The sequence below is a fragment of the Eleutherodactylus coqui genome, chromosome 4, assembly GCF_035609145.1.
Source record: "Eleutherodactylus coqui strain aEleCoq1 chromosome 4, aEleCoq1.hap1, whole genome shotgun sequence".
Classification (NCBI taxonomy): domain Eukaryota; kingdom Metazoa; phylum Chordata; class Amphibia; order Anura; family Eleutherodactylidae; genus Eleutherodactylus; species Eleutherodactylus coqui.
The window spans coordinates 270,483,291-270,497,309 of record NC_089840.1 but is presented as its reverse complement, the minus strand read 5'-3'; the positions used below and the strand labels follow the sequence as shown (position 1 = coordinate 270,497,309).

At 40.1% G+C, this 14,019-nt stretch overlaps 1 protein-coding gene across 2 annotated transcripts in view; it reads left to right on the top strand.

Annotated features, from left to right (window-relative positions):
• The window catches only part of LCOR (ligand dependent nuclear receptor corepressor), a 66,800-nt gene that overhangs the window by 38,857 nt on the left and 13,924 nt on the right, over positions 1 to 14,019 (top strand). The gene's annotated exons all lie outside the window — the stretch shown is intronic.

The window sequence follows — 14,019 nt, the reverse complement described above, 5'->3', positions numbered from 1 at the left end:
ACACTACACTGCTTTTCCTACCCCCCCTTTCCCCAATCTTGGCTTACCTGCCATTCTATTTACAGGGAGGATATTGTACACACTACCTTCAAACTATACCAATTGCCAGGTCAACACTAAGTCTGTGTGGCAACGTGATGGTAGGGTTTTTTTCTGTTTTGACTTTAGAAGAAGTAGCCTTATCATAAGACTAGCGCTCCTGTTTTTCTGGAGGTGTTGGTTTTGCAGAGTCCTCAGCGTTCTGGAATTAACACGGTTACTATACAGATATGTACATTTTCACTTGATTTCTAGTTGCTAAACTGCGTGGTTTCTCCATTGTAGGTGTCGGGGGTCTCACACACACTTCGAACTACTCCGATATTATCTGGTGCATATTGTTTCCTAACAGTACAACCTCATTACTCCTCAGATTTCAGGAATGAAGGGCACTCCTTGGGTCTAGCGCGTTTCGCTAGGATTGATTTTTACTGTATAATAGTCATTGTGTAAGCTGATAGTCAATCATTGTCCGGTGAAGTAAGGTGCACAGAATGCAGCCTTTATGGTCTCTTCAGGTAACTTCTTTAGAAGCCCTCCACAAACCACACAGTTTTGTACTTTTCTACTTTTTTCTCTTTTTTTTTTTCCTGTGCTCTCCATGCATTTTTTAAGACACTCCACTATGAACTTGTTTTTGCACCAAACATGCTCTGCAAAGATTGATTTGCACCATTTATAAAACCTCTTATTAACACTGCTTATTTTTAATTTTCTCTTCAGTTGTTCTGCTTTATACTTAGATGCAGTGATAAATGTAAAATAGGTTTATACTTACAATATGGGCAGCTTAGCTTGCCACGTGATCGCTGCACTGCAGTGTTAGCAAGGATGAATTGTTTGCTGGCTTTTTTAATGATCTGTGTAGTTGCGTATTTTTTATGTTTAATCGTATCCTACATAAAAGGTAGGCACAACTTTCACCTCATGCCGATGCTTTAAAATTTTAAAGGGGTTCTATAACAAGACACCGGCCGTGTTACTTGTATCAGCTTACGCTCACTTAAGGGCCATTTACACGGGGCGATCATCGCACAAAATTCGTTTGAACAAACGAATTTGCGCAATAATCGGCACGTCTGAATGAGCAGTGTACAGTTCATTGGTCGCTCACTTTGAACCAGCATGGAAATCATTGCTGACTTCTCGCTGAATGTAAACACTCCCCTCTCAGCGCTTTGCATGGAATGTGCAGCACTGAGCGAGATTCCAGCGGTGATCTGCCTATCTAAACACTCTGCACAAGCGCTAACAACCTAGCGGTGACGTCAGTGCTCTTGCTGTTGTCCTGTCCAAATGGGACGTTGATTGCATCTTAAGAAGTTTTTGACTGACATGCATAGTACCCCTTCTAAGATTTCCTTAATTCAAGACTGTTTCCAGAACCACTGGTCCATTCTGTTGGGGTTCACGGATACAAATTCATTTGGCAATGAATACTTTTTAACTAGAGGCCGGTAAGGCTTGTCATGTATTCTTGCGGAAGCTTCCAAAAATAAAATATTGTATGGCAAACTATGTCTAGAGATAATCGAGGATGCCTCATGTGAACTTGAACTATACTCAACTTGGAGTATAGGTTTTTTTATTCTTTTGAAAGGTCTATGAAAAGGTACCAAGTTTTGTTTTTTTTACCTTTTTAGTGATGGCCAATCCTTTTAAGGTGGTGTCTTGGCTGACTACTGACAGCCAGGCTCCTACTGTAACTGCCAGGAGAGGAGAAACCTCAGATTCTGGCAGTTTAACCACTTACAAGCCATGATAAATAGCAACTGCAGAATTTAAGCAGATGACAGGAAGGGGGGTCCTTCTGTCGCCCATCGGCACCCCAGCCAATACCCTGACAAAGACCTCCATGGCTGTCATATAATTCAGCCTATTAGACCCCCACCTACAGCAGAGCCTAATAGGCTTCTGTCATACGCTTAGTAGAATGCACTACATAAGTAATGCAGTGTACTATCCTAGTGAATTAACAATTATATCTTCAAGTCCCTCTTGATGGACTAAAATATAGTCTGCAAAAGAAAAAGTTAAATGAAGTTTTTAATTAAAAAAAAAACTATAATTTTTCCCCATAAAACACCCTTTTAAATGGAGAAGATACAAAAAAGTAAAAAAAAAAAAAACAACGCATGATCAGTGTTGCCATGTTTTGTAACAATTTAGACAATTAACATATTTTATTATTTAGCTCACATGGTAAACACTGTAAAAATGATTTAATTTATTTTTTTTAATTCATGCCAGAATTGCTATTTTTCTTTTGTTTGCCTCCCAAAAATGTACTAAAAAGCAATTTTAAGTCTTAAAACTTATACCAATTAAAACTAACTCTCCCTGCAGAAAACAAGACCTCACATAGCTCCTTTGACGAAAAAATATAAAGGTTATGGGTTTTAGAATTTGGCGACGCAAAAGCAATTGTTTTTCCCTTTAAATAAATAAATGTAAATAAACTTTGTATCGCAGTAATTGTTCTGATTCAGATAAGAAAGTTAATGTTATTTTTACTAAATGGTGAATGCTGTAAAAATGAAGCCCTCCAAAAAATTGCAGAATTTCTTTTCCATCTCCCTTCCAAAAAATGCATAAACCTTATCTAACACATTCTATGAACCCCCAGTGTGTTGCCATTAAAAAATACAGCTCCCTCCAAAGAAGCAAGCTATCCTATGCTATGTCAATAACTTATGGCTCTTGCAATGTAATGATGAAAATCGCTTTTGCCCTTTAAAATGTGCCTTCAGGCCTGGAGAAACAAAGATGGCCGAACCGCTTTTCTGACTGTGTGATGCACACTGTATATTAGTATACATCGGTAGTCTAAGAGTCTGCATGCTGATCTGACTGGCCGGCACTGCTCACGTGGGCAGCGCTAGATGAGCCAAGCCGGTGTAGTGTCTTAGACTAATGATGCTTACTAATTAATACACAGTGTGAATTAGGCAGTCAGAGAAGCTGCTGCAGTCATCTGTTTCTCCAGACAGGAGGGTCGCTTTAAGGCACATAATAGGCTGGTCATTAGGGGTTAAAGAGAAAGCATAATAGTGTAGTTACATTTAAAGGATTTCTCATCTTAGTGATGACAGATCGGTAAGTCTGACTTCTGGGACTCCAGCTGATGGTAAGAATGAAGGGGCTATTGTGCTGGTTTAGCCCCTCATCGCTTTCTAAATTTTACCTGCATAGTGGCAATTCGGCTATGTTGGGAAATAGAGCACAGCCCCATTCATCTAAATCCGGCCATGCTGAAGTTGTCTGCACAGTGGGTGGTCGGGGTTTTGCTGTGTAGGGAAACTGAAGGCTAAAGCAGAGCCACGACATCTTCAATCTTAGTGATATGCCATGACTTTGTAAGATTAGGAAAATCCCTTCAATGTAATTTATTTTCTTGTACTTTGTTAAGATGCTCAAATACAGTCCAGCGGCGTTGGCACCTCCACTTCCGGCCTAACTCGGACATCGGGTCACGTGGTATGGACCTCTTGTCAGTGGCATCGTTGTAGGGGGCTGCCTGACTGGCAGATTTCAACAACATTCATTTTAATTGGAACTTGGCCTGCAATGCCAAGCCTGGCCACTACAGTAAGAATGGGGCTGTCTGCTTCCTGCAGAATTCAGTTCAGCACACAAATGCAGCGGGCCAGTGAACATCTCATCGGCAGAGGGAGTAAGCCATCAATAGCTTACAACCAGACAACTCCTTTAAACATTTTAGCATATTTCTCATCTTAAAGTTCTGTCTTGTAGCCAAAGCGATACAGAAAGCTACTCAAATGATTTCATTTCCTAAATGCATTTAAAACCAGCTCCATACCTGAGGCCGTCTTTACCTGGTTGAGTCACTGCCAGCTACACGTTTAGCTCTGACAATCGAGCCCTTGTGAAATAGTGTGCCTACCTTTTACTGTACAGGTGATACGTCTGGTGCTCGGAGTTTAGAATAGGCTTTGTAAATAGGTTGTTGGCGTCTGATTTTTTTTTTTTCTAACATATTCTATCTACCAAACATGTTGAACCTTTTTAACACCACCTAACCTGTGACATGACGATTGTATTGCATCTTGTCAGTTTATGAGCATTCCACTAGAATCTGAAACCAAACTTTCAGGTAAACTAACTTTGCGGGAGAGTTGTTTTCGAGAAGGCAAGCGCCTATTCGCAGGGCACTTGTTCTGATTTTGCAGACGCATGAAAACCTTTTAAGCACTAATTCAATTTGCAAAATAAAATGGCGCTTACTATTTTGGGGAGGTAAAATTAAAAAGGCCTTTTACAGGACCTAAAGTTCCTTTTCTTCATAAAGTAGCTGCAAATAACCTAAAAACCCAGCCCATTTCTTGTTAGAATGGTTCCCCCCTCTCAAGCTTGTTGAATGTATATTATAACGCTATGGTAACGAGATGTCTCTGAAAACAATCCTTGCGCCACATGATTGTCTTATGATCACGTGTACCAAAACAGCACAAGAACTGGTCACCATGGCCATTTTGTTTTCGTACAGCTGGTGCTTTTAAAGGGCCACTCCAGGGAAAACCTCTTTTGCCATTACTGCACCCCTCACCTGATTTTGTCTAAAGTCCTGTGTATATTACGTTCACTTTCTTGCAGTGCAGCCTCCTGTCTGATACTTATCAGACATATCTCGATTTATTTTTAGCCTTTCACCCTTCTTTTCTTCTTCCCGTTTGCTGATCTAGCACACCTGTAATTCTTCAGCACGGTATCACAGGACTAGATTGAGCCAGTAATACACTAAAGACCATAAATATACAGTCAGGAGGCTGCGCTATGATCTCCTTCATTATAACTGTGTGACAGCAGCTGTATAATCAGCAGTAACTAATAAGAGTTTCTGTCCCCTTGTGAAGAGCCTGTGTAGCACAGTCCGCATTATTTCATCATACAGGAAGTTCTGGTGACTGAAATAGTAACTCTTGAGAAAACCTAGAGACGAGTAATTCCCATGCGGTCACAATGACTAGTTACATAATGAATGAGAAAAAAAAAATCAGTGGAGTGGCCCTTTAAACAAGGCGAAAGGGTTTGTAACCCTTATGCTAATATATTGGTCACTTTAAGAAAAAAAATGCAGAGACTTTTAAGAAATTTTCACAACCTCATGACTCGTCATGGTCCCTTTTTAATATTTCATAACCCCTTTAAAAAGAAGAAAAAGCTGCTGATTTATTTCCAGAGAGTTATATTTTATCTTGTAGATTTTGTAAAGTTTCAGTCTTAATATTCAGGTGCACCTTGTTTCTAACACTAGTAGTATGTCCGTGGGCGCGTCCGCCACCACAACGCTCAGCTGTTGGGAGTCATGCAGACAAGTCTGTTTGTTCCAGAACAGACTTGGCTTTTATAAACCAATTGCGCAAATGCAATTCACTTGCTGTGTGTCATGCTATCCGCATTACAAAGAAGTATTTCACTATATATCCCCCCCCCCCCCTCCTCCTCCTAAAAAGAATATCCTTCTAGTTTTGACACTGATTAATCAGTGTGACTGAAATATGCAATGAAACGGCAACAGTGGAAAGGGTTTTTAAATGATTACTCTGAGCCATAATAGACCCACTCGGATTATATAGTTTTTCACTACAACAAAATCTACCTTTTTGACCTTTTTTAAGTGATTCCTAAGTGAAGCACGAGCCTGGCTTACTGTTAAAACAAGACCATTTTGGAACATGAAATACCTCTTTTCGAGTACATCGTTGTTCATACTCTGCTTTTTGATATGTCTTCATATTCAACTTGGTATGACTTAATTCTCCATCAGGTTTTGCCATCTTATCTGTGAACTGTGAGTATATACTTTTGCAATACCTACTATGCCTTTTGTAGGAGTGTTTTTTTGTTCTTCATTCTCGTACAACAGGAGTATTGTGGGTATTTAGTTTCAGTCGTCGACCACTTTTACCGGCTGTAAATATTTTTGGGTTCTGTACGGTGTCACTTTTTTTTTTATTTTAACGATCACTAAATCGAATTATTTTTATGTACAAATAAATTCCATACCTCAAAGTTTAACTTTATTTTTAAACTCGTAGGTTAGCTTTAGTCGGAGTGAACAAGTAATGGAGTTGTTTTAAAAAATAAAAATGAAAAAAAAAACTAAATCTCTTGCTAAGGGAGAAAGCAGTGCAATTTCAATAAAGCCGTTTTTACGACAGAGCCATATGCAGGCGAGGGAATGTATTGCTGTGTCACTGAATTGTCTAGCATGTAAGTATTACCGCATCCGCTCATCCTCTTGGTTACCGACTATTGGGTATTTAGCCTTTAGGGGTTTTCTTTTTTTTCCTTGCTACAGATTCTGTCAGTGGACCAACGCTAGATGTGCTTACAGGTGTATTTGCCAAAAAAAGTCTATATACTAGATTGCAGCTTGTTACGCTAAGCTTATGTAAAGTGTTTATAATCTTCGTACTCATTTTGAAAAACGGGTGAGGGGTGAGACTTTAAATTTAGGCTGAATCGCTCTATTAATGCAGATTTCTACCATGTGCACAAGAAGTGTGTGGGGAAGGGGGGGGGGGGTAACGCTAGCTTGTCTGGCATTTTACGAAAGCACGTTTCCTAGATGCTGTGGGGTTTTTTGTTTTGTTTTTTTGTTTTTTCTTTTGTTTTTTTGTTTAGGTAAATTTAGCACTTGGCATCCCTGTTGAGTAGAGGAGGGAGCTCATTAGCACTTTTTCTATTTCAGCACTAATATATATTAATTCCTCACTGCTGTAATACATAATTGATCTTACTAGTCTAGATTGTTTTTTTGGGTTGTGTTTTTGTTAAGTCGAAGCTAAACGGCTTAGGGGTGCGTTCACACATCAGAGGGAAGAGTTACAGTACGATTAGGTGAACAGGGTTTGCATTAATCCCATTCAATGTAATAGTGTGATGTGTGAAAGCTGCCTTTAGAGGCCCCGTCATGTCCTATCCTCTGTTAGCGGGCCGGCTGTTTAGCTTTGCCGCCACGGTCCTGTTAAATCCAACAACGGCCCTTATTTATGAACACTGGCATATATGGCACCAATTCCTTTTAGAACTCAACCGCCTTAAATTGTGCCAAATTTACAAAAGCGGCGCACAGACTTGTGAATTTGACACAATTTACTCTTCACAAAATAAAGGAGCGATGCACCAAAAACGTGCCCATTTGTATCCCAAAGTGTTTTGCACCACAAATTAAATTCTTAATCTTCACTGGTAGGATCCTTAAAACGTAATGATGATGAACTAAAACACATATGAGCTCAGGACCATCATACAGATAAATATCAAGCAGATACCAACCTAATCCTAATTCTTAAACCAGGGGTTAAATGGGAAATCCGGAAGTTTTAGCTGTAGACTTAGAGCAGAACCGAGTCAATAGCACATGCCCTGCCCCCAAATCAAGTTTCACCCCTCAATAGTCAATAGTTCGTGTACTTTGAGTAGGTAAATGGTCTATATAATACCAAAGTCCTATTAATGTCTTAATCCAAACCTTGCCATTATTTCCCAAAGGGGTACCAGATTTTCATTAAAATGCAACCAGTCTGTTATCATCAGGGGACCAAGAGGTATATATCAAGGACTACAGTGCCGGAGAGGTTTATTTGCATTGTTATCACTGGACAGATGGCACTGTTGGACACAGGTTCTAAAAATCAGATTCTAGATACAAGTTGCAGGCTCTAGTTTTGCATTCCAGATAACTATTCTAGAATGCATCTGTAGAATCTGGGTTTGGTTCTAGGTAATTTTAGAAAAATTCAGGGGTTCATATTGTAAATTTTCACTTAGGCTTTGGATTCCAGACCTAAGGCTGGGAATTCTCAATTCAGGCTCTGCATACTAGGTTCAGGTTCTAGGTTTTTAAAAAAAAATTGCAAGTTCTGGATTCAGATCTCTAGTTATGAGTTCAAAATTCTAGACTCACCATCCAGATTCCTGAAGTTAGATTGGATCCCTCTGCCCCAGTGATTTTGTACAAATTAAATTCTGGTTTATTTACGAATATAAAAAGAAATTAGTCGGCCGTCTAGTTGCTGATTTTATTTATTTTTTCCTAACCCTTAAAATGGGGCAAAATCAAGAATAAATAAACATATCCATGTACCGTATATACCGGCGTATAAGGCGACGGGGCGTATAAGACGACCCCCCAACTGTCACCTTATACGCCGGTATTCAGTGGAGAAAAAAAAAAAAATTTTATTACTCACCTCCCACGGCGTTCTGTCGCTCTCCGGCAGGATGTCGCTCGCTCCGGCAGGCTGTCGCTCGCTCCTCGTCCCCGGCGCAGCATAGCTTTCTGAATGTGGGGCTTGAAATCCCCGCTTCCAGAAAGCTAATACACACGCCGGCAGCCATGACATCATTGAATGGCTGTGATTGGCTAAAGCACACGTGGCTTCAGCCAATCACACTATTCAATGACATCATTGAATGGGTGTGATTGCTAACACGTGCGCCTTCAGCCAATCACAGCCATTCAATGATGTCATTGAATAGTGTGATTGGCTGAAGCCACGTGTGCTTTAGCCAATCACAGCCATTCAATGCTGTCATGGCTGCCGGCGTGTGTATTAGCTTTCTGGAAGCGGGGATTTCAAGCCCCGCATTCAGAAAGCTATGCTGCGGCGGGGACGAGGAGCGAGCGACAGCCTGCCGGAGCGAGCGACATCCTGCCGGAGCACGACAGAACGCCGTGGGAGGTGAGTAATAAAAAATTTTTTTTTTACACTTTTTTTTTTTTTGTATTACCGGCGCATAAGACGACCCCCGACTGCAGAGCAGATTTTTCGGGGTTCAAAAGTCGTCTTATACGCCGGTATATACGGTAGTTTATCTTGCACCGCAAAATACACCAATTTCCACATAATACTGCGATGTGAGCCAAAATGTCTCCAGTTTGCATTGTTAAATGTTTTGCTCCTACAATTTAATTCTTCATCATCTACTAATATAAACTAATGAATCAACCGTCAAAATTATTCATAATAGAACAAAAAATTGAGGCAAATAAAAGAGCACCCTACCCATGTAGTTGGACTTGTGCCAAAACAGGCATGCGCCAAATGTCTCTTCTCTTACAGCAAGTTTTATTAGCACCACTTTTTAGCAATATTTTCTGGTAGCGTTTCATAAATTGCTTGCCACGCCCACTTTCCCTTTTGATGCAGACTACTTGTAAATTTGCCTAAAACTGTGTGCCTTAATTATGGCGCAGTTTTAGACACAAATCTGTCGGAAACATTCATAAATAAGGGCCGAAGTCTTTTTCCTTCTACTCCCTCCGATTTCTCATTAAGGCTCCTCTTTGTTTCATTTCTCCTAGCAGTGAATGTGTCAAGTGGGCGGTCCCAACTCTTCACCATCCTTAGGTGACGTTATCGTTGATTGACTGTCTGCTGTAGGAACCGCCCACCTGATACATTGTCACTGAAATTCAGATTCCATCCAGGGGAGCAGGAGAGAGCTGACATGACGGGTCCTCTTTAAGGGGTTAACCCAACTGCCATATTTTAGCTCTGTTTTACATATGGAAATGTGTCCAAGCCTGACCAACTGTCTCCAACCCAAACTCCGAGCTACCTATGCTACTATGATGCTCAGGAATCGGGCTGGGCCCCCCTTCCTTATTACGAATGTCAACACAATTTACAGCAGTGTAGTTAACCCCTTAGTTGGACTACTATTAGTTTTTATGCCTAGTTAATTTTGTCTTCTAATTTAAATGACTCCTTTAATATGTAGAAATGTTTAGATGCCATTTGGTAACATAAACTACTAATTATGTTCCTTGAAAAATGTTGCGATGTTATTTTTTACCGCATCACTAGAAGGGTGCAGTCGGACGGGCATTTTTTTTTCTTCTAAGTTTGCGCATGTATAGGCGTAAATTAGAATCGGCTCCAATAGAACCAATGCTTTCCAATGAAAGCGGTCACATGTCCAATTCTTACATGCGCTACAAAATCGCACCTGCAAAAGATAGAACACACAAGTGCAAATGCACGAGGTCACGCAATTTTTTTCTACACGTGATGTGCGATTTCCTTCCCCCCCCCCGCCTATACATGCGTGAAAAAGATCGCTTGTCTGACTGCAGCCTATGGGCGTGTTCAGACATTGCAGGAATGCTGTGGGCTTAAAGCAGCAAATCTGCGTTCTTTTACAGCACAAGCAGCGTGGAAGGGATTTCAAGAAACCCCACACGCTGCAGAAAGACAAGCCGCAGCAGAACTTTGACCTGCTCTGCAGCATGCTGATTCCTGCTGTGGATTTTCACCGTGGGTTTCTCCTTTTTATAGGAGGAGTGAAGTCCCTCACCGTTTCGGGCAGCACATATCTGAACCTCCCGAAAAGGGAGTCGGGAAGAAATTTTTCCCCGTAAAGGGCTAATTGGCTTCTGCCCTTGGGGTTTTTTTCCTCTGGATCAACAAGGAGGTTAAGCAGGCTGAACTAGATGGACATCGTCTTCATTCGGCCTTACATCCTATGTTACTATGTAAAAGTGTAAATTTGAGTAAAGTATTCTTCTTAATTTGCTAGGGTGCCCCCCCCTCCCGGTTAGGGAATATCCAATAGCATTACTTCAGCTAATGTAGTCCTCCTCCTTCATAAGAGTTCTGTGGGGAAGTCCGAGCCTCCAATGTAATATCCTAATATTGTGCACAAAGAGAGGGCATGCTTATCCATGCGATTACCCCAAACTTTCCGGTGTACTTTAAACTGCGTTTATGTTGTATGCCATATTTATCCAGACCCTTTCCCCGGCTGTCAGTGGGTAACGGTAGCGGTTTATTTCCGGTTGCACTGCGTGCGACTGACTTACAAACTTTTCTGTGGGGCCGGCCGTGGAAGAACGCCCACTGACCTGCATTGTATATTTTCCGTACTGAATACCCAACTTGGCTTCAACCTGTTTGTAGTCGCCCTTCGATATTACGTTGTAACTAAGATAAAAGTATCTCGCCCAGTATACTAGTAAGGGCCTTGAGTGGCACTGACCTTTTTTATACCAAATTACACTTAATATCTCCGTACTTTGGTTAAAAAAATACTTTTAAAAAAATTCTGATGAGAACTAAATCTTTGCTGTTTAATGCACATGAAGGGGTGAAATTCCTGCGTTTTGGATTTCTCATTTCTGTAACGAGTAGACTTGTGTCATTCTACCAGCGGTTGCAGAAGTATTTCTAGCTCATGAATGCATTTGATTGTAAACTGATCCTTTTTCAGCGTATAAATGTTTATATACTTTTTAAAGTAAATGTTTTATCGGACTCCCGTGTGTTTAAGGCGACCAATGGGAAGTTTTGTACAGCAGTTCACTGCTGCGCGGAAGAGAAAACCCTTGTACAAAATAGACATTAATGTTTCTTGTATAACTTGTAGCCTCTGCTTGGTGGGATTTCTGGGATTGCTTCTTTTTGGTTTTTTTTTTTCCTCTTGCTTTTAGGCTAAAATGTATAACTTAGGATATCAACATATGTACACACTGCTTAAAACCCTCAGGGACACTCGACTCACTACTCACTTGATTCAGGTACTTGTACGCTATACTTAAATTTTAGCAGTGATTTCTATTTTGATTTAGTTCTTTTTTTCTTTCCTTTTTGACGTGCTTGTAGCACATCCTTGATGAATGTCAAGTTTAAAAATAAAAAAATAAAAACTCACTTCTTCAGGTATCCAGGTATGACTCAGCCAAACGGTTTCTAAAAAGCTGCATATTAACTCCTCAGCACACAGTGCCTCAGATACTTATAGTGGCATTCTGTATATTCAGTTACTACTGAACAGAGAGCACGGGGGTTCCTGTTTTTTTTTTTTTTATTATTTCTTTAAAGAAACAAGAACATAGATCTTAAGAAAGTGTAAGAATAATCAAAAGTAACTTGAGTCTTCAACTGCGTTTGCTCCTTTGGAAAGGTCCAAATGAGAAACCATTTGGACGGAGTTGAACAGCATATTCATTTGCCACTACAGGCTAACAAATGGTTAGTCCTCAAGTTACCCCTTTAATAGCAAGCCCCGATTATCCACATTTACTAAGATAATACAGAAATTCTATTCTGCGTAATGACTACTTTTTTTGTTTTTGTTTCTCTCTATATTTAATTTATGGTAATTGGATAACCTGCGTCTAAACAGGAACCCCCTCATACACACTTATTGACCTCATTTCAATATGCTGTTTACAGTTTGACAGAATTGTATAATTTAATATTTCTCTTGTACTGTAGTTTATATTTATTTACAGATTTTTTTTCTCTTTTTTTTGTACCGTGTGATTTTTAACTTTTTGTTTTTGCTATGATCAATGTCTTATGTAGTAGAGCACTTATGATCACGATTACTTTTTTTTTCTTTTTGTTTGATTGCACTACATAATTTTTTTTTTTTTTATTGCAGTTCTGATTTTGACTGGACTAAATAAGATATGTCTTTAATGTATGTGATAAGTACTTTTAAACTTTAAAAAAAAATCCATGTGGTTCATTTTATTAATTTTTTTCGACATTGTATGTTGAAAGCGCTGATTCTGTCGTCTTGCATGTGTAAAAAAAAAAATTTAATAGTTCCATTGTATTATTTGACCATGTCATTTTAAAAACTACAAAAAAAAATACATTCCCAGCTGTAATGTTGTGTATGGTAGTTTTCACTGGATGCTAGACTTTTCAAAACCACTATTCTTCTAATAAATTTGTTGTGAAAAAAATAAAATTCTCTGTTCTTTCATGTTTTCCAAAAAAAAGTGTTTTTATGTAACTGGCATATTTCGCTGTTTGCTTGGTCACTCAGAATTGTACTGAGAGGGCTCTGTCTGCGTTATCGATAATATTGTCTCTATGGGACTGATGTGTTTGCTTGAATTCCGTTGACAATAGACCCGCCTCTGTTTCTGTAATCTGTCCCTGTGAAGGCTTAAGGGGGTATTTCACGCACAACATATTTTTTGCTTATCAACTGTGATATATGTGAGATCTTTGTGGGACTCCTCACTGGGACCCCCGCTTTCCCACAGCCGCGACTAGGAGCACGGTAATGCAGCTGGACATCTTACTGCTCTATGCACACTGTATAGGAGTGACTTAACGTTAAAGGGGTATTCCATCTGTATACCGCAGCCAGGAGTATGGAACTCCCATAGAATTGAAGGAGAGTTACGGAAACCCAGCAAGCTACGCTGATTCTGTAACTCCCTTTCACATCTAGAGGAGTTAGGAATCTGCATAGAACAGCCCACTCGGCTTTTATATAACCGCCCATCGCATATAGTCAAAAAGGAGGTGATTGGGCTCCGTTCTTGAGATAGCTGTGGGTCCCATCTCCTGTTAATATGCCATAAAAGTCTGAGATGGGAATACCCCTTCAAAGCAACTGTTTGTAGACCCAGTAGTTCTAATGTAGCACTTTACCCACTTGGTAAGCTCCCATAAATGTTAGATTTCATGTTGTTGTATTCTGCCGTAGGGTTGTGTGTACATGCACTCCAATAGAAAGGTAACGTAGACCCAAAATGTAAGGGTGACTGGAATATCAAACATTATATGTGTGTTGGTCCTGAACACGGGAATGTTTTATGACTTAAAGGCATTTTCTGAAATATATATTAAATGGCTATGCATGCAATAACAAATGAAGCAATATTTGCGTCTTCTCTTCCTGGGAATCGGTGGAGCAGCTCTGATGATGTTCCGACTCTCGGCACAGACCAGATGTCATGTGGTTGCCGCAGCCAATCAGAGGCCACAGCGTCCCTGTTCCGAATTCCTGGAACCATGGCTCCCAGGCTTTGAGCGGTGATGCTACAGCCTCTGAGTGGCTGAAGTGATGATATGACTCCCAGTCTGTGCTGACAGCAGGATATTAATCAAAGCGGCTTTGCTATCTCTTGTGGGGAGAAGGCGTATAAGGACTGCTTCTCATTTTATCAATGGCAAGCTGCTAGAAAAAAATCTACATCGACAA